Source organism: Salvelinus fontinalis, chromosome 11 (assembly GCF_029448725.1).
Source record: "Salvelinus fontinalis isolate EN_2023a chromosome 11, ASM2944872v1, whole genome shotgun sequence".
In the NCBI taxonomy this organism is placed as follows: Eukaryota; Metazoa; Chordata; class Actinopteri; order Salmoniformes; family Salmonidae; genus Salvelinus; species Salvelinus fontinalis.
Genome location: NC_074675.1, coordinates 40,755,332 through 40,778,314, shown reverse-complemented (window position 1 = coordinate 40,778,314; position 22,983 = coordinate 40,755,332).

Sequence of the window (22,983 nt, the reverse complement as noted above, 5' to 3'; positions counted from 1 at the left end):
TTCTTTTTTTACTGGGAATTCTGTGGGGTATTAAAAGTGCAACGCAAACTATTAAGAATGCACAGGACATTTCAGAAATGTTCTTCCATTGGAATGGAAATGAAGTGACTACAGTAGTAAATTAATATGCAAGGCCCTTTGAAAATGTGTCTCTAAAAGAAATACACGACTGCTGTCATACTTCATGTGATAATGACATTATGCCATATTGTGAAAAAAATCCATGTAAAACTGACATTGATCAAAGGTGCTAGAACATCTTATCAATAAATCGCGAAGGGGGAAAATCACTGCATTGCCAATCACTGCTTGCTCTAAGGCACTTAGATTTCTCTTTAGTAGACATTTCCATCTTGACTTGATGAATCTCACAATCTTTTTTTCCTTGCCACACTGAAGTAATTTCTTTTTTATCTCTCCGAGCTATATTTTCTTTTTTTTTATACAACCTGACACAATATGACACAAGGGATGATAATAATTCCAGAACTTTGCACTAACTCCAGATAGCACTTACTCTCCTTTCAGTCGCATTTAGAGAAAATGAAGTGTCCTTTCTAAAAATGGCTAATATTATTAAATAATACATGTTTTGACACACTTATCATACACATGCCAGGCAAAAACACATTGGTGTTTCAATATATCACCTCAAATATTGATTTCTGCCTCTTCTGTTGTTCATGGTTTTCATGAAGGTTCATACAAAGGCTATTTCCTGATCAGCATGATCATATTGATTCAAGGTAACACTAACACCTACATGTTATGATGCCTCAGTGAACCTCATGATTTCTCAGAGCGAAAATGACATTCCTCAGAATGTGATTTCTGTGAACATTCAGTGACGTTAGCCGTGGTGAGGTTAACCGAGGGCCAATGAATCTTCCAGAGGTATGATGCAACAACTCAACATTTTCACTAAAAGAATGATTTCATTACAACAATGTTAACAATCTGAAACAGTCTTTTTCACAGTGTAGGAAGAATGTAGTTTCACCCTCCTGCAGATACTGGTTTGATTACATTTCATTAAATATTCTTATTAAAAGGTGGAGGCATAGGGACTTGTTAGCGCTGCATATTCACATTGGTAGAGGATGTTACTGTATGTATGAGAAGTTACACTTTACTTTTTCAAGGAGTGACAGCAATGATTACATGACAGTACCTGGCCAATGACGGGTCGTGCCATTTAAATCATCTGTTCCAAGATTCCACATTATCTCAGACGGCTGAACATTTCTTCAGCGCTGAAGAATCCATGAATGGTCCATGTCACTGTCTCGTCCTGACCCATTTTCATATTCAAGCAGTTCCTCTGTACATTATTGATGCACAGTACATTTGCCTTGTTTTGACTCTAAAATCAATGCGTAAATTCAGTATGAAAAGTTCACTAATGCAACATTTTTGGGGGGATATTTTCTGAGTAGTTTAATATATTCACAGTCAGGCAAATTACATTTTTTTTGAGTGAGGAGAGGCACTCTGCTCTTGGCAATTCAACTCAAACTTTAATTTGGGTTCCAAAAGATATATTTTGGAGGCATTGTTAGGCTAATGTACATTTTCGAAGGGGGAAAGGAGAGACTACCGCTGGCTTTACTTTGATGAGGTGTTAATATCTAATATCAAGAGCAGATAAGACCCTTATTAGTCCCCATCTTCTCATTAGAGGGAGGGGCTTATCACACAGAGGAGAAGACAAAAGCTAAGGAAGTAATATGACTTGCTTTGACTTTGCTGCATGTCCTGAAGCTTTTGGTTGAGGTCAACTTAATTTTGAGACTTCGATAGGGGGGAAACTTGTGAGACGAGTCACATTGACACTGTTTAAAATAGCTAATTCATGCCCCAACTTAACTGGCATCCAAATTCTCAATTAGAATACATTTTAAGTATCCCTCGTTAAAGACCATAGAGAACTCAGAATTTGTTTTTAAGGAATGTTGTGGTGTGAAGTATTTGTTGGTTTTATAATATATGCCATTTACCAGACACTTTTATCCCAAGTGCATCATGAGTGCATACATTTTATGTATGGCTGGTTCTGGGAATCGAACCCACTATCCTGGCGTTGCAAGTACCATGCTCTACCAACTGAACTACAGAGAAATATCCGCACAGATTCCCAATTTCAATCTCCTACAAAATGGATGTGGAGGATTATTGCAATATTTTCTTGATGTCCTCAATGCATACCAAAGAAGAACAGTGACAGTAAAAAAAAAAATCAGGAAGTTGGAAAGATCATCAAATATTAATGTCCTCCTTACACATAACAGTTTAAATTTGTAAACACTCATTATTTTATGTTAACTCAATCTCATGTAAAATGTATGAAGAAGTGACACAAACATGCACAATGTGGATCTGGGAAAAGTATTACTCAAGGGCAAGGCTAGAAATAGACTGGACATCATTTGGCGTCCGTTTTAAGTCATCCGGGAAAAAAAAACGTTACGGACATATTTCTAAAGTGTTCGCACCTTTAGCAAAGTTTGCAGCTGCACAAAGTTAAAAAGGTACTAATCATTTTTTTAACTGCACCGTTTTCCTCAAAATAAAATGAACCTTTTGTTTGGCATTTGGCATCTTTTTGTATCTTTCATTTCCTTTTGAAACTAACAGGTACTGTACAGTTTGATGGGTGGAAACACTTGGTCCCCGTACGTAAACGCACACACACGCCGACACAAAAAAACATGACATACGTGTACATTTTAAAATGACAATACCCCAATCACCAGTCAAACACTTATAAACCCCTTATTTGGACTAACAAAAAGCACAAAGTAAGCACACTGGTAGAACACCCCCAATCAATGAATTAAGACGAAGAAGAATGAGCCTGCAGCTCGATAAATGTTGAGCCATTGACAGACGGATTGAGTCAATATGCAAACATTCGCCCTAAACAAGTCAGAAAATACATTGGGCGCCAAAACTATATGCCCCATCGATTTCTGTTCCGGGTCAATGTACATTCTTCTGCATTTAGACATATAATTCCCTCTCCAGCAAAGTCATTAGACGGGCAAATGTTGAATTAAGCAGTCACTGTGGTGTAATCTCAATAATCCAGTATCTGAATGTGGGCCAAGCTGGCACACTCCTGCCTGTCCCTTCCCTTTCGTGGGAAAAGACTGTTTCTAAAACAGCTACTTCACCACCTCCACACTGAAAATCTGACATGAACTGTGCAGCGTTGGCCAGAACAGATCTTAAATCCACACAATTTTCAGCATGATCCGCTAATTAAAAGCCCACTTTGAAGATTTTCAGCAGATTCAGCCAGGTGTTCACAGCTGACCTATTTTTCCGCCAAAGGAAAACAGTTTTTAGGGGCAAGGATCGAGACAGATGTGTCTGAAAAACTGTCAAGCTCTTTTTCACCCCTCCATGCATCCATGCACAAGGATTCATTATGTCTGGTCTTTGTGGATCATTTGGCTTTCCAAACTGTCCTCAGCTGGACCTGCTGTGGAATTATTCCCCTAAACTGTCTGTCAGTTAGCAGAAGACGGCTTGTCACACATAATAGGGGTGTCATGACTGCCAGCGGAGGACAAGCGCAAATAAATGGATGCTGTTGCTCGTCTCAAAGTTAAGTGCATGACGGTGTCATTTCAAATTACAGTGATCTTTCTTCAATCATATTCAAAGTGAGGCCCGTTATTGCTGAAGCCAATGACAACACATTCAATAGACACATGTGTGCAACTTCTATGCTGTACTACTGTTCAACTTAGTGAGAGCATGTGAGAGCTTTAAAACATATTTAGTGTCATTTTCTTTCAGAGGCAGGACAGGCGTCAAATCCATGGTAAACTCACATATCCCATGTTTCCAAATGCTCCACATGATCAAAATCTGAGTAGATTCTACCTTTAACTTAATACTTCCCTTCATATTCACCGCTCAGAATGATTAAACAAGTCAGAAATTCCTTTGGTTCCAAGTTCAAATAAGTGACAAAAACATTTAAGCAGTACGCTAATAATGATTGAATTCAGAGTTGGCTGTTTGTTCTTTCTCACTGTGTTCGCTAATATCGGCAATGTAAATCAGAATGAGAATCAGAAGACAAAGCCGAGTATTAGAAAGATAACACTGAAAATCATTTGTCAGTTCACAATGCAACGAGTAAAATAATGCTTGGCCATATCTAAATGAGGAAACAGTAGTCCTATAGCAGACAAAGGCAATTCAAATGGAAAGTGGAAACTGTTGAGAATATTTGGGTGAGCTATTCAAAAAAGTTGATTCTGCAGCAGAAGATAATGAACTTAACAGTTTTCTGAGAGAACGAGGCAAAATCAGTTTAAGTTTCTGTCAGGGTTGGCAGTTGGTGATGGGGGGTGATGGGAACCAGTGGTAGGCATGGCAATCATATTATTGGTGTTGCTGAAGTAGGCCTCAACAGATATAATTATCATGGATGATTAAACTTATTTGTTAATTACGGTATTCAAATAAACGGGAACATGGCAGCAAGTGTGTGAGCAAGACAAAGGAGCTGATGTGGGCAAGACAAAGGAGACAATCATGGACTTTTGGAAATGGAAGTGGAGCAGATCGAGAGATTCATGTTCCTTGGTTTCCACATTACCAACCAACTACCATGGTCAAAACAAACCAAGACAGTTGTGAAGAGGGCACGGCAACACCTTTTCCCCCTGAGGAGCCTGACTGAAAAGATTTGGCATGGGTCCCCAGATCCTCAAAAAGTTCTACAGCTGCACCATCGAGAGCATCCTGACTCTTTGCATCACCGCATGGTATGGCCGTATGACGCTACAGAGGGTAGAGTGCGTACAGCCCAGTACATCACTGGGGCCAAGCTTCCTGACATCCAGGACCTATAAACTAGGTGATGTCAGAGGAAGGCCCAAAAAATTGTCAAAGACTCCAGTCACCCAAGTCATAGACTGTTCTCTCTGCTACCACACGGCAAGCACTACCGGAGCGCCAAGTTTAGGACCAAAAGGCTCTTTAACAGCTTCTACCCCGAAGCCATAAGACTGCTGAACATTTAATCTAATTGCCACCTGGACTTTTAACATTGATCCCCCTTGTTTTTACACTGCTGCTATTCGCTGTTTATTACCCATAAATAGTCACTTTACAAATTACCTCAACGAACCTGTACCCCCACACATTGACTCAGTACCGGTACACCCTGTATATAGACTCGTTATTGTTATGTAATTTTCTTGTGTTACTTTTTGATACATTACATTTTTTTAAACTTTAGTTAATTTAGTAAATATTTTCTTAACTCTATTTCCTGAACTGCATAGTTGGTTAAGGGCTTGTAAGTAAGCATTTCACGGTAAGGTCTACACCTGTATTCGTCGCACGTGTGTAACGGTTTTCGTCTTCGGATGAAGAGTAGTCGAACCAAAACGCAGCGTGGTAAGTGTTCATGTTTTTTTATTTGAAAACTGAACACTATAACAAAATAACAAGGGAATAAATGAAACCGAAACAGTCCTGTAAGGTGCAAAACACCAAAACAGAAAATAACTACCCACAAAAACCATGTGGGAAAAAACTACCTAAGTATGGTTCTCAATCAGAGACAATGATAGACAGCTGCCTCTGATTGAGAACCACACCCGGCCAAACACAAAGAAATACAAAACATAGAAAATTAACATAAAATGCCAACCCAAATCACACCCTGACCAAACCAAAATAGAGACATAAAAAGCTCTCTACGGTCAGGGCGTGACAACGTGACAAATAACATTTGATTTGAAGTGACCTAAAAAAAATCTGCTAGCAGAACAAAGTGTGTGGAGAGGCTGTGGCTTCAGATGAGGAACAGTCATAACACATTGGCGTTCTCCAACCCTCTCCTACTCACATATCCGGCGTAATACCAATGTTCGCTGGAGTCATAGATACCGCTTATCAGTCATTTGGAATTTTGAGCAGCAAACATTTAAGTCATTTTCCAATCCCTGGCTTGCTCGCTTGTCAGGGTGATGTTCCAGCTTCGAACACTGCATAGGAATGAAGCATGTGGCAGGCACTGAGGTATTTTGAATATGAAGGCAGGCTTACATTTGCTATGTTGTACGGCATAAGCATGGCCTATATAAGTTAGTAAATCTACTGTATTACTACTATCACATATATTACTATTTAATCTAATTCTAAACCTATTTCACAAAATCTAAAACTGTTCATGTCTTTGAAAGAACTCCAAGGCATAAAGAAACACAAACTCTCAAGTTCAATATTTATAGAATGTTTGGTGAGGAGATCATTTTGAACTTAGACATTTTCAGCCTTCACTATATTAATCAAAGTCAAAACGCAATCCCGCTTTGATAAGCTGCTGGCAATAATTCTCCCATTGAAGGCGCTTATTTGGGGCTCGCTCAGGTGAAATGAAGAAGAGCTGATTGCGTGGGGTGATCCTGCTGATTACATTTTAAATTTAAAACGCATTTCTCATTAGATGATTCTGTGGCAGCTGATGTGGCAATATGCTGTTATATGCGCACACTGTCGTGTGTTTCTTCAGTGTGAGTTATTCTTCACTTTAACATTTCAAAATCATCAGCGTTAAAGGTGGATAATGTCTATCACTACGCTGTTTTCCCAGATAGATGAGCATGCACTAATATCTAGGTTTCAGTTCCTATCAGTAACATCTCTAGTTAACACAACCTGATAATCAGCTTATGTCACCATATTGCACCTCTTTTCATTATAGTCTCTGAATACATTCTACAATAACTTTCTCTTCCTGGTAATATAATATGTAATATTTTGCATGCAGTCATATAATGGCTGACAATTATAGGTCCATCCCAGACCCTCATTAGGCATCTGTTTGTGTGTTAGCCTGGCAGCTTCCCTCTGAACGGCTTGTCAATGTTTAATGAAACACTCATCATCGTTTAACGAAACACTCAGCGTCGACTGTAGGAGGAGTTCAGCTTTCTTAGCCTGCCCCCTGTACTGCGAGCTGAATTACCAACGATCAAGACTCAGAGTTAGCCTTTGAAGCGGATTTCTCCTCTAGTAAAACCACTCAGATGAATGTTTAATGGCCATGATGTACTGCAATGATTATGGCATATGTTTCCATAGAAATGTATCCCGAACGGTTGGTATACATTATAAACATTTTGAGAATAGAACAAAGTGTATGATAATCTGTTATACTATTGAATTAATCAATCCACATCTGAAAACTAATGGAGGTTTCTTTTACATATTCACATGGGGTAAGCATGAACTATTACTCGTTTCAACTGTATAAATTATGCAGTTGGTTCTATTGTGTCAGAATATTTGATTTGTTTATAACATGTGCCAGTCAATTGACAGTAGGGGGTGTACGAAGTAACACTTCGTTTTTAGATGGATTTGTGAGCAGTACATTGCCAGCTGCTCGGAAATGATCTGAACCAAGCCGCGTGGCAATGGAATCAATGAATAATCGCCTTTCAATCATTCTACAATGCATGAGTTCCAGCACAAATGTAATCCACATTGTGTTGTGTGTGTTGGGTAGCACTTTTCCACACAGTGTGTTAATGTCTATAGTGGAAGCCTTTGACAGTAGTGGACTTAGTGGGGGATGTGTAAATTGACAGGTTATTAGGCCATGTCCTGTTAAAGCGACACTAGTCTTCCCTGGGCTGGATGGCCTCCGTGTTGACGGAAGCAGTAGCTCACAGCCTTCAGATGCTTGTCCTCTCCCAGAGAGAAAAGGAAAGAGCTTTCAAAGCAGACAGGGGGAAGGACACTTAGCTGTTGCACTCCTTGAAACTGGCCCCCTCTCTTTCCCTTTCCATCTCCCAGACGTATCACATTCTGCATCTTCCTTGACACAATGGGGATTTGTTTCGTCATCACTCATAACTCTATCAATAACATATACATACGCTGAGAGCAATGAGAAAGACAAATGGCGGGACACCAAGAAAGACATTAAGCATTTTGCTGAAAGACATAAATCAAAAACAGGGGGATTCTGGATTATTATAAGCTGAGGAGAACTATTATTGTAAGTGCTCTCATTTAAAGGACACTAACTGATAGGAGTGTGATTTATACATGGGGCACGTTGCATATTAGGACTTGTTGGGGAAAATTACTTACATTTGGGAAGAAAGTTATCTGGTAAAAAGACACTCAATGTATCATTATTTCCTGAAGTATTATGCATGGGAAATATTAATTAATTAAATATTAATAGTAATCAAGGGGCAATTTATAATACAATTGCTTCACGATTAAATCAATGCTATAAATTGCTTCATGATTAAATGCAATTATTGTTAATTTGTACATTTGTATATACACCTTATCCCTCCAAACCATTGTCATTCAGTTTATTACCTATTCCGCTTTGTTATAAGAGTGGCCACAAAATCAAGACACCAGAGATAGTTGCATGTGTCATGTGTCATGCAACATCTTCCAAATAGGCCTCTTTTAAAAGCTCATTACTTAATGCATACAAATGACCATGGACTCAATAGCCATATACATCAGAAACTGACACTGTTTGGTGCAAACTTTAGTCTTGGGCTCCAATTTCACATAGAATTTTCACAGGGGGCTGTTTGGCCCGACGCATGCAGAATTGTAATTCCATTTTAGTTTCGTTGTGTCGTTGCTAATGACCTTTTGTGTAGAAAAAGGAGGAGGGCCACTGTAATACATATATATAAAAAGAGAAAATGCCCATATTTCATCAAAATGTTCCTTTGATGTAAAGTCAAAATAAGCCTATTTGCTACAATGTGTCAACAACAGTGTGTGAGCGCGGTGAAAAAAATTGGCTGTGGAGAGGTCATTCGTCAGAAACGGATTTGTGGGAGCAAGCGCGGTCGGCTAAAATGTAGATGCAGACAGATTTGAGGGAGCGAAATTGATCAAAACGAGGCTATGGGATTGGGGCGTGTGCATGTGCCCACACCAGAGTGTGATTGTGTGTGGGTAGGGGGTTGAATGAATGAATAAGTATCCAAATCATTATGCCCTATCATTAAATACAAATTCAGAGGCTGATTATGTTGTGCTTTTCCTGTCACGCTGCATAAATAGTGAAGGGGAAAATTGCGGAGTCTGGCGAAGGGGACCATTATGAGGGCACTGGACTGTGGTGTTGTGAAATGAGATGGAACAGAAAGACTTACATGAGATTATATAGTCATACAGATAACAGAGGAAAATGTATGGAAAACCGCAGGAAATCATCTGATATATTGTTCAAATATTCACTGAACAGAAATATAAACGCAACATGTAATGTGTTGGAATAAAATAAATAAAAGATACCAGAAATGTTCCAGAAGCACAAAAAGCTGATTTCTCTCAACTGTAGTGCACAAATGTGTTTACATCCTTGTTAGTGAGCATTTATCCTTTGCTAAAATAATCCATCAACCTAACGCGTGGCATATCAAGAAACTGATTAAACAGCATGATCATTACAAAGGTGCACCTTGTGCTGGGGGGAAATAAAAAGCCACTCTAAAATGTGTCGTTTTGTCACACAACACAATGCCCTCAAGTTTTGAGGGAGCGTGCAATTGGTATGCTGACTGCAGGAACGTCCACCAGAGCTGTTGCCAGAGAATTGAATGTTCATTTCTCAACCATAAACCGCCTCCAAAGTCGTTTTAGAGAATGTGGCAGTATGTCCAACCGGCCTCACAACCACAGACCACGTGTAACCACGCCGGCGGGATCGTCTGAGACCAGCCACCCGAACAGCTGATGAAACTGTGGGTTTACACAACCAAAGAATTTCTGCAGAAACTGTCAGAAACCATCTCAGGGAAGCTCATTTGCGTGCTCATCGTCCTCACCTTGACCTGACTGCAGTTTGCCGTTGTAACCGACCTCAGTGGACAAATGTTCACCTTCGATGGCCACTAGCTTCAATATTGCCACTTTAAGAGCTCTGTTGCACAGCTACACCTAAACCATGCTTTAAACTCCAGTTGTACACTGAAGTAGTAGGGACATAAACGTGGTAGTAATGTTTTAACAAAGGCCAGAACTGCTTTCAAAAGTGTTTTCCTGCGATTGCATTAATAGCTGTGCATTGACTGCTTGTCAGAGTACATGTTTCCCTCCTATGGCTCTCGCAACTTGAATGCGCCTCAAGAGGAAGACTTTTCTCACATAGAACACACAAGCCGACCAGGTAAATAGGTAAACTATTCTACTATGAGGTTGTCTCATTTTGTTTTAATAACAACATTAACTGTCAAAAATAGTATCACTGGAAAGTTATATCCTGAGTCACAAAGTATAGGCTTTGAATTACTTTGCCAGCGGCTGGAGTAGGCTACACACCGCTGTCTGAGTTGAGCGCTGTTGTGGTGCACATTATAGACTATTTAACAGCGTTGGAAAAATTACCCAATTTTCATATTTGAGTTAAGGTAAAGAAACTTTAATAGAAAATGACTCAAATAAAAGTGAAAGTCACCCAGTAAAATACTACTTGAGTAAAAGTCTAAAAGTATTTGGTTTTAAATATACTTACGTCTCAAAAGTAAATGGAATTGCTAAAATATACTTAAGTATCAAAAGTCAAAGTGAAAGTATAAATCATTTCACATTCCTTATATTAGGCAAACCAGAATGAATAATTGTCTTATTTGTATTTTTTAATTACAGATAGCCAGGGGCACACTCCAACACTGTCACGTTCCTGACCTGTTTCTGTTAGTTTTGTATGTGTTAGTTGGTCAGGACGTGAGTTTGGGTGGGCAGTCTATGTTTTCTGTTTCTCTGTTTGTTTAAGGGTTGCCTGGTATGGCTCTCAATTAGAGGCAGGTGTTTGGTGTTTCCTCTAATTGAGAGTCATATTAAGGTAGGTGTTTTCACACTGTTTGTTGTGGGTGGTTGTCTCCTGTGTCTGTTGTTGCGCCACACGGGACTGTTGTCGGTTTGTTTTGTTTTTTCGGTTTATGTAGTCTGTTCCTGTTTCATGCGTTCTTCGTTATATGTAAGTTCTTATGTTCAGGTGCGTCTACGTCGTTTGTTGTTTTGTAGTTAATCAAGTATAGTTCGTTTTTTGTCTTCGTTGTTTTGTCGTGTCTAAATAAATATCATGTCTAAGTATCACGCTGCGTCTTGGTTCAATCCATGCTCCTCCTCTTCGGAGGAAGAGGAGAACCGTTACAAACACTCAGTAGGCAGTAGGGATGACCAGGGATGTTTTCTTGAAGTGCTTGAATTGGACCGTTCTCCTGTCCTGCTAAGCATTCAAAATGTAACAAGTACTTTTGGGTGTCAGGGAAAATGTATGGAGTGAAAAGTACATTATTTTCTTTAGGAATGTAGTGGCGTAAAAGTAAACGTTGTCAAAAATATAAATAGTAAAGTACAGATACCCAAAAAACTACTTAAGTACTTTAAACCACTGCCACCACTGCCATTTAATTCCATTCATCTGAACATCGGAGGGTCATCAACAAACATGCATGTCAGGTCAGTGTGCACAGCATAACAGAGAAAATGTAATATTTGATAATACATTTACATGGGAATATATTTCGTAGAACAGACATGCTTCTGTCTGTATTAGGCTATGTCATCTCCAAACCACCTGACCTGGATTCACTTGGTCAGTCTATGCCATGGTTCTTAATGTTTTGTATACTCAGTATATACACTGAACAAAAATATAAATGCAACATGTAAAGTGTTGGTCCCATGTTTTATGAGCCGTAATAAAAAAAATCCCTGAAATTTCTCTCAGATTTTGTGCACAAATGTGTTTACATCCCTGTTAGTGAGCATTTTTAGAGTTAATCCATCCACACTTGAGGACTGTCTCATTCAAACATGCCATAGTTAACACTATACTGCATACAGGTCTGCTGTCAAATAAAAACATAGGGAAATATCACACAACACCTTGCTATTTGTGCTCGCTCCCCTTAGTGAACTGATTAAACTTCAACAATGAACTAACAGACTGTACTTTTGACACAGACAACTTCATTGTTTAGTTCATATTGCAGATATATTTGGTTACTCATTGTCTATGTGTCAAATAATGTACCTGTAGGTCATTGCCATGTCTGTCAATATGTTGTCAAAAGGAATAGGATGAGTCTCAATGTTAACTCATAAGCCAGTGAGTAAAATGAGACATTCTGGATTTCTCAAGAGTAAGGCCTCACATATAATTGTCAATTTAAAGACTAAGGAAATCAAATGTGTGTCGGTCTCTGCAACAGAAATAATGAATCCGGCTGGCAGGCAACCATATCAAATGAGTGTTACTTTATCATAGTTTGAAAATGGAATGGCATTTTCAATACAATGGGATTTTTCTTCATAGAAATTACAATTTGCCTTCTTGCTCATTTTGCAGTATAAATAGTAACCTATGATATTATCCGTCAGCCAGTTAACATTCTCATTTGAATACGATTCAGTGTTTTAGTGTAATATTAGACTTTTGGAAAAGACAAGTCCGTACAATAAAAAGTCTTATATTATCGACAATTTACCCACAATGCAGCTGTCTTCTTCATGTCTGTCTTCATCTACCAAACTATGTCAGCAGGATGAACTCAATCAAACCTGCATTGCAGTATTTACACACTAGCTCATTCTCCTTAGTAATGCTTTTCATGACTGTAACAACATACAACCACATAACCACTCCCTACCACAGGAAGACACTTGCAGTTTTCATAATCAGACGGGTGTGTGCACAGGTGGACAAATAAGACATTGCATTTATGTGGCAAGTTAAATGTAGTATGTTGTGTATGTCAGTACTGTATTGTAGCTATCTTGGTATTGCGACAGTGTGCTGTTTTACATTCATGTCACTTTTGTTCTGTCAGAATGAGTTGTCACATCCGAGTAAACACAGCGCGTTGCACTGTGATACAGCGTAGACGTGTGTCAATGTCTACACACAATGTCTGCCCTCCTTGTGTACATTCGATAGACAGGCAGCTATTACAGAATCAAACCCACAGTCCTTCATATCAACTGTAGACTGATAGAGCAACATCCCAAAACCAATCTGGAGTCATAAAGCATGGAGGCTTACCTTGAGGTTGAAGGTGTGAAAGTCATGGAACATTCTCTCTCCTGAGACCTGTGTGACAATGAAGAGGATGAGACGTCTGTCATGATTAAGGAAGCCCACAATTACAGAGATGCCCAAGCGACAGTGATTGATCAACAAGGAACTCCCCTTAATGAAGACTAAAGCACCCGAGCGCTCCAGAGACCAAATTGGAAAGTGTAACTGGAACTACAGTACACAGTGCCAGATGCTTCACTCAGCTCGTGATAGCGTGTTGATAGTGTGTTAGATTCTCGACCATTTTGTATGTTGGGTAGCACCTGTGAAGCCAGTTCTCAAGAAATATTCAATCAACAAACTCTGATAAATGTATCAAACCAGAAAGAGGGAACACAACATGATGTCCAAACCTGAAAAATGCATGGTCATAGTCATGGGAAAACACTGAATAGACAGAGTTCAGGGAAAGTACACCCTTAAAATTGTGTCTGAAAGGCTGTGTCTGAAGGGCAAAGGACAAGAATACAATTCCATTCCAAACAGCGACAACAACCTATTCATGGTATCGGTGAGCCCAGGCCAACACTAGCAGGTAGCCTTGAAGATGGACAAAGATAGCAAGAATTGATCGAGTTTGAGTGAGTCTCGTGTTAAAAGACTGTCTGAACCCAAGGGCCACTCAAACATAACTGAATCAGTTTGACTGTCAAATACTACTTTGCTATCTACCTCATTGTTAATCATTAGAGAGAGAGAGAGAGATAGAGAAAACTCAGGCCCTGGAGGCGGACGCATCAGATCAGAATTCAGATATCGATTCAGCTCCGTAATACACTGGAGTGTGACGCGCTCTGACTAAACCATAGGGAGGTACACATTTTCTTTTGGTTCTTTTCCCATCAAGTATGAGGAGTTGAGTGAGGCCGTTGCAAAAAAACAGACGGGTCCTTCAAGGGAATGCATCTGACCGGAGCTCCGCAAAACTACACTGAATAAAACAAAAGACCATCAGTCCTCCTGGGAGAAGACGAAGGAGGGAAAAACATATTTGAGATTTGTGATCATTTATTTCATGTTTCACAGAGCGAGTGAGACTGCCGAATGACGCCTTAGAATTGGGTGGTGCAGTCAATATTTAGCTATATGGACACAGTTGTTGGCACTCACTTCCTGGGCCAAGAACTCAAGCGGAGATGCTATTTCACTTTTGAAGAAATCAAATAGTTTGAGAGTGGGAAGCAATGAGCTTCCACAGGGTTACGTCAGTTTGGAATGGTAAGCAATGTGCTTCCACAGGGTTACATCAGTTTGGAATGGTAGGCAATTATAGTGATCAATATGAAGTGTAAACTCTGGATGCTTGACTGATGACTTCTACCTCAAATGTATACTGTTTTATACTGTACATGTACTGATTATAATGTAAATACTGTAAACGTGTACACAATTCATCATATGAATCACCTTGCTTAGTTTTTCAGCAGTATTGTCCAATGAGATCACATTTGTAAGACCTTTTTACTTGTGCTCTCACCTATAGCAGCTTTGCAGAATCTCAAAGATCCTTTCACTGGAAGATATTAACTGAACTGCTACCCTCCATTCAATAGAAAGTAATTACTCATATAAGGCGTTTACTCCATCGACTCCTCTCTTTTGCCAGGTGCAGAATCCTATAACTTCCATATCTGGAAAAGCACAGTGGTGGTGTGTGCTGCACGTTACTATACTGTACCAGACTAAGCTGCCCTGTTTGAACGTGATGCCCTCCAACGCAATCTCTCTCCCCGTCAAAACATCAAGATTACGGGGCTTAAGGTAATGGAAGTGGGAGAATCAAAAATCCGGTAGGGAAGTACACAGAGTTGTCTCTGTGAGCACACGCTGTATGGGGTATGTTAATTTTACTCTATCATTTATACTATTTGTACTATTTATTTACTTCTGGGTTCTATTCCTGTGTCCACGCTAGCATACTACATAGAGTGAACCAATGTATTGGGCAGCATTCTACATGGTATGCTAGTTTGGACATAGAAGAAAATGATGTATTTGATCGATGGGAATCCTCTCCATCCTTTTTATGTCATTCTTTAGCCTCCACACGTGCAACTATTTTTCAGCCTTCCGCTGTCATCATATTGTACTGTACCAAGGCCTTTTAACCTTACCTCAATAGCACCTCGCCACTAAACTTAACTTTGCCTGATTTGTCCTTATTCAGTTGTTGGTCTCCATAGAAACTGTCCCATCAAATCCATTCAATTCAGAGTGGCAGGGAGGGAAGGACTCTTGTCTGATAAGTGTTCTCAAAGTGGTCTCATTTTAATCGATTCTGAGAATGGCCTAGCATAATTACAGTTAATTAGATAACTACTGAGGTACTTTTGCTCAAGAACAGGACGATGATACGCTGATGTAAGCCTGTGGCTAGAGTTTCGAGAGGTAAAATGAACTTCTTCAACTTTAAGTTGAACTTCATATAGACTAGATCATAGGCATGCTGACCTATTCTTGTCAGGTTCAAATAGAGTTGTTTAGCCTTTCAGATATGACTCGATGTTTCTATCACCATGCCTCTTTATTTGAAGTAGAAACGAAGAGGTAAATTAAATGTCACATCACACTTAAGCTTTAGTAAACTCATTTGAAATGTGTTGGCATACAAAGGGCCATATTCAATCCAAACACGTGGACATGCCGATACCAAACACTGGTATCGGTATGTGACAAAAAATGACATTTATATGCCGATTACTTAATCAGTGTTATACTGGGAAAACATCATTGATTGCTTTGGTATTAGTGCAACAACACTGATTGCCTTCTGGTAGTGTAATGGAAATGTTATATTTGATTTATTTATTTTTACTGAAAAAACGAAACCTGGAAAAAATAGTAAATCCTAGTGGCCAGTCTTTTCTGACACCTCTCTGTATAATCTTAATCTGCTGGGAAAGGCTGCCTGGGCTCAAGGCACTAAATTGTCAGCACCCTTCAATCAGCTTGGCATAGTGAGTCAGTCTGAACACCCACACATTGCAGAGGTGACGGTATGTATTTGACCGCAGCTCCAGCTCATGTAAACATAAAGAATTGTGTTATACGTCTGCTTATTTGGAGTGTGTGACAATGCACACACACCCATACACACAGTTTTTGTTGCGTTACAGATTTTAATAGTGGCTTTTTGTGGCCAGTTAGCATTTATACATCCTGAGGTGTTGTGCATCAGATGTAGGAGTTATCTTGAAACAAGAAAGAAGTCAATATAGTGTAAGCAACAGCTGAATGTGATAATTGCTTCAGGTTGCAAAGGGAGTCTCGGATGTTCTACTCATTACACTGTAATTCAGCCATCACTCATTTGGTGTAAGCCAGAGCCATTGTTGTACAATCAGTCTACTGAATTCGCCATCTGGTAGTTCGCTTGTTTGCTCATCTTTGAGAAATGTTTGACACATTTCGCACGCACACGTTTCTTTTGTGGTGTCATTTAGTAGTCAATAGGTAACAATGTTTCTGAATGGTGCAGTCCTTCAATCTCTGTTTCCGCCCGCAGTTCGCAAACATCTGGGCGGCTCCTGGCAAATCTCTATGCCAAAACTCTGTTTACAAACATAAATATTAGTATAGGGCCTCAGTTTGGCCAATGGAGTGCACCTGTAAGTAAACTTTGAAAATGAACCTACAATCTTTTACAGTGTAAACATGATTTGTCCCTTTGGAACGATGACAATAGTGATGTTGATCATGAATGATGATGATGATTATTATGATGATGATGATGCATTAGATTCAGCCGCGGGCCAATTTTTTCTTGAGCGGATGGTCGGACGGCCAGAACGTAGACTGCAAATTGACTACAAGAAGTCCAAACAGCTATAATGTTTGACTAAAGCATACTCATTTCAAGCCATGCTTATATGTGTACACGATCACCTGTCTCTATTTTGCGTGGGATTTCTTTGGAACAGATTTCTTCAATTAAAATCACTTGGAGCTGATTTCCTGGTGTTTCTACAGCCTATTATGCCCAGCTTAATACATGTTCTGCTCAGAAAACTTGGCGGGCCGCCAGTTGGGGAACCCTGCACTATATCATAGGTTGCATCCATAGGGTTTACAACAGACTGGGAGTCACACAATCAAACACGCCTACAAATATGTGCACTGTGAGGTTTTCTGCTCTGCATCAGCAGATCTTAGACTACTGTGTCTGTGTACAGTTTAGGACGGCACATAATGCAAGAGCAACAACAAAAACGTCACTACCGACTGCTTTATCTCACACCGCACAGCAAAACGTATTTCCTTGAGTCCCGGCCTGACAATGATGCATCGTCCAAATCGTTCCTATTGATCCCCACCATTATAAACTATAATTCCACTTAATTAGTTGCCTTCACGGTCAACAAGATGGATTTGAAGCCTGGGAGTGTTGTCAACTTTAAGTTTAATTACTCACTACTGAATAATAATGGAGCCTATTTAGTTTAGTTTAAACACCCCCCCCCCCCCCCCCCCCATCCTCCCCTCTCTTTGTACCTTCTCAAATTTAGAGAGTGCCTGAATCCACAGCTAAATTCAACGATTTTATGTTAACAGTAGAATGGGTCCATGGAGCCTCAGGAGGTGAAAAAAAGAAAATGTTGCTGGCGGAGCTGCTTGCCTCAGCACCTAGGGGCCGCAGGTTTTAAATGCTCTGCTTTCACCCGGAATGGCCCACAAGAGGGATGCCAGGGGGTCCTTTGATGCAGAGAACCTGGGGATTTTGTGGCCATTCATCACGTTAATGAGTCACTTCATTGATTTAGCCCCAAAACAGGAGTTTGTTCAGAAGTTCCACCCTGCTATCATAATTTCTGTCTTGAATTTTGGCTGAAGCTAGCGATTTGTCCTAACAACAACTAATGCTTGGGGAGTTGATACAGTGACATACAGGCTTGTGGTTTATGATAATATTGAGCACTTCTCAATCTTGGTTTCCGCCCAAAGTGAGCCGTGGAAGGTTACTACAGCAACAAAAATAGAAGTATTGAAGGTAACATTTGGCGAACCAACCACAGTTGACAAAAACTAATATAAGGGACAGAAACAGAGGTTGGGGACATTGCTGTAGCTGTCTGTGTTATTGTGTTGTTTGTAATATAAGTGTCTTTAGGACCCATGTTGGGTTGTCTTGTGTCAGACCACTGAGAAGGAGAGATTCAAATGGAGGCAGGATATTGGAGCGCGGAACACATTTTACCGGGGAATCCAAATCTGTGATATTACCATTTTGGGGGTGAGCGGATTTAAAGGAAGATGGACTGATAAATCTTGGGGCCAGGTGGAATAGATGAATCCAAAAGTTATTTACCCATTTTAATTGGAAATGTCTGTCACACTGAAGTGGCCTCGCTACCAAGCCAACTCTGGGTAAAGTCATGATCCTTCTACCTTGATCAGCGGCAGGTATTTTATGGAGGGTGATATGCTGCATGTCAGCCACATCTTTAGATTTATTCAGGCAATATGTTCTGGCGTTCAAGAGGTCAAGTGTGTTGTGTAATATTTGACTGAGGTCAGCTTGTTAGTCCTATTGCATATGCTGCATATGCACTTTCAACAAGACCATGATGAACTCTTTTTATATCACAGTATAGCACTGGGTTACTTTGCATCTTAATGAGTTAATTGGACAATGAGGAAGTTGAGGCAGTTAGAAGTCAACAGGTTCACTAATCAAGTCGTTTTCAAGTAGAGCAGCTATTGTTTGATGTAATTCTGAAATAATTATTTGGTGGGTGTTTTTATTTGTCCTACTTTAAGCATGTGTGAATTGGAAATTTGTTTCTTTGCATATCCCAACTCCCTCTGAGACACCCTCGGGGAGTGGGGTCAGAGCCAGGCATCAGCCATTATCAACGGCGACCCTGGAGCAATTAGGTTTAAGTACCTTGCTCAAGGGCACATCAACATATTTTTCACCTTGTCGGCTCTGGGATTTGAACTATTGACATGTCGGTTACTTGCCAAACACTTTGAAGTGATTTACAAATAGTAAGTCATACTCAAGGTAATATAAAAGATAAACTATGTGGTTAATAATTAAGTTGGTTGATCATTAGTTAGAATTAGTTTAGTCCTTAGAAAGGAAATTTAGAGTCTTCAACTGAATCTGTCATTAAACTCAATGCTTAAGGTGATGCCAGTTGCTAATGACATGTTCTACTGGACTAGGCTGTTAATTCTAGACTGAACTGAACAGACTGAGACCCCTAGGCCCCTTGAGCCAACCACTAAGCTCATCTCCTCAGACACTTTAATCCCCCATGGGTGCCAGGGGCCTTGTCAATCTCCCACTCCCTCCTCCCTCTCTTCCCCACTCACCGACTTCCATCCCCGGGCTATCACACTCACTGTCCTGCCTGTCTGGGGCTCTGAGTGACACGCTGGCAAGGCATTGGCTGGATGTGCTCCGCCTGGAGCCGGTCCAACAACTATGCCGGACACTCTGAACCCTGCTGATGTCATGTTTCGGAGCCTGGGAGTGTGGGAGATGAGTCGGCGGACTGTTGAGGGACTGTGTGTGTGTGTGGTGTGTGGTGTGTAGTGTGTGGTGTGTGGTGTGTGTGTGTGTGTGTGTGTGCAGTTACTAAAATGAGATCCAGACACAAATCTGGGGATAATGTCAAACAGACTTGCTTTTACAAGCTGTGATTTTTGCAAACAAAATACAGATACCTTCTTCGAGACACTCGATTAGATTGGAAGTGCCAAAAATATAAGTGCTCTATATTATAAAAGTATTCAATCAATAAATTGAAAGCACTTCAAAATAAAATTAACAAGTGCCAGACAAAATAGAGTTAACACTCATCCTGGAGGGGATGGCCGCCGTTTAACGGGCTTTTGAACAGTTGTGCTACTTTGTGTTTTTTTTGCTCTGTTTTTGACGTTTTTTTGAACTTAACGTTTCATCCATCATTTCCTATGACATCAGAACAGCGATAACTCACCTCGAACTGGACGAAGATTTTTCCTTAATGAGTCGGACGCATAGGATCTCCCTGCACCGGGGGGGGGGGGGGGGGGTCAACAAACTCTCCCTCAACGTGAGCAAGACAAAAGAGCTAATCGTGGACTACAAGGCAAGGAAGACTGAGCACGCTCCCATTCACATCGACGGGGCTGTAGTGGAGCGAGTCGAGAGCTTCAAATTCCTTGGTGTCCACATCACCACCACAAACCAAAGCATGGCACTAAGACCGCACTCAACAAACTGTATAAGGCCATAAGCAAACAAGAAAATTCTCATCCAGAGGCGGCACTCCTAGTGGCCGGGGACTTTAATGCAGGAAATTGAAATCCGTTTTGCCTAATTTCTGCCAAATGTGCAACTAGAGAAAAAAACAACAACTCTGACCTTAATTCTATCCTCCTCATTCCTGCTTACAAACAAAACCTCAAACAGGAAGTACCATTGTCTGTTGAAGCGGATGCTAAGCCACAGGACTGTGTAACTAGCGCAAACTGGAATATGTTCCGGGACTCATCCGATGGCATTAAGGAGTATACCACGTAAGTTACCGGTTTCATTAATAAGTGCATCAATGACGTCGTCCCCACAGTAAACGTACGTACATATCCCAACCAGAAGCCATGGATTACAGGCAACATTTGCACTGAGCTAAAGGCTAGAGCTGCCGCTTTCAAAGAGTGGGACACTAATCCGGACACTTATAAGAAATCCTGCTACGCCCTCCGACAAACCATGCATGAGAGGCCCTGCTGTTCCGGATGACTGTGTGATTACACACCGTAGCCGACGTGAGTAAGACCTTTAAACAGGTTAACATTCACAAGACTGCAGGGCCAGACAGATTACCAGGACGCGTACTCACAGCATGTGCTGACCAGCTGGCAAGTGTCTTCACTGACATTTTCAAACTCTCTTTGACTCAGTCTCTAATACCTACATGTTTCAAGCAGACCCTGTGCTAAAGAACGCCAAGGTAACCTGCCTAAAGACTACTGCCCCGTAGCACTCACATCTGTAGCCATGAAATGCTTTGAAAGGCTGGTCATGGCTCACATTAACAGCATCATCCAAGAAACTCTGGACCCACTCCCTTTTTTGTACCGCTCCCAAAAAATCCATAATTGACACATTCTCTATTGCACTCCAAAAGGAACACTTAAGTGAAAATGCTGTTCATTGACTAAAGTTCAGCGTTCAACACCATATAATGCCCTCCAAGCTCATCACTAAACTCAGGACCCTGGGATTGAACACCTCCCTCTGCAACTGGATCCTGGACTTCCTGACGGGCCGCCCCAGGTGATGAGGGTAGGCAACAACACATCTGCCACGCTGACCCTCAACCCGGGGGCCCCTCAGGGGTGGATGCTTAGTCCCTTCCTGTACTCCCTGTTCACCCACGACTGCATGGCCCTGCACGACTCCAACACCATCATTAAGTTTGCAGATGGTGGTAGGCCTGATCACCGATGACGATGAGACAGCCTATAGGGAGGAGGTCAGAGACCTCCCACAACGTGAGCAAGACAAAAGAGCTAATCGTGGACTATAAGGCAAGGAGTACTGAGCACGCTCCCATTCACACCAACGGAGCTGTAGTGGAGCAGGTCGAGAGATTCAAATTCCTTGGTGTCCACATCACTAAGGACCTGTCATGGTCCAAACACACCAAGACAGAAGAGGGCATAACAATGCCTGTTCCCTCACAACAGGCAGAAAATATTTGTCATGGGACCTCAGATCCTTAAAAATTTCTACAGCTGCACCATGAGAGCATCCTGACTTGTTGCATCACCGCTTGGTATGGCAACTGCGCAAGGCGCTACAGTATATCACTTGGGCTGAGCTTCCTGCCATCCAGGACCTCTATACCAGATGGTGTCAGAGGAAGGCCCTAAAAATTGTCAAAGACTCCAGCCACTCAAGTCATAGACTGTTCTCTCTGCTACTGCATGGCAAGAGGTACGGGAGCACCAAGTCTGGGACCAAAAGGCTCCTTAACAGCTTCTAACCCCAAGCCAAGGTAATCAACTTGCTACCCAGACTATTTGCATATGACCCCCTTATTTAATTATTTAATTACTCTCTTGCACAATCTGAATGTACACTCACTGACCTCCATGCACACACACACACGGATATAATTTTATTTTCTAATCCGTTATTCTCCCAAATTTCATGGTTTCCAATTGGTAGTTACAGTCTTGTCTCATTGCTGCAACTCCCGTACGGACTCAGGAGAGCTGAAGGACATTGGTGCGTCCTCCGAAACACACCAATGTGTCAGAAGAAACACCGTACACCTGGCGACCGTGTCAGCGTGCATGCACCTGGCCCACCACAGGAATCACTAGAGAGCGATGGGACAAGGACATCCCTGCCGGCCAAACCCTCCCCAAAACCAGACGTTGCTGGGCCAATTGTTCACCGCCCCATGGGTCTCCCGGTCACGGCCAGCTGCGACAGAACCTGGACTCGAACCAGGATCTCTAGTGGTACAGATAGCCTTAGACCACTGCGCCACTCGGCAGGCCACACACACACACATGGATGTTGACGCCAAACACACACACACACACACACACACACACACACACACACACACACACACACACACACACACACACACACACACACACACACACACACACACACACACACACACACACACACACACACACACACACACACTTCACATATGCTGCTGCTACACAGTTTATTATCTACCCTGACTGCCTAGTCAAGTTTATCTCTACTTACACACAGTGCTTAATTTGAGCCGGATCCTTCCGGAACAGAATCCGGCACCTCTCAGATTTGACTTTGTTTGTTCCGGCACCTCTCACGGCATAATTTATTCATTATGTCACTGTTAGCATTGCATACGTTCTAATAAAAGCGATCAGCA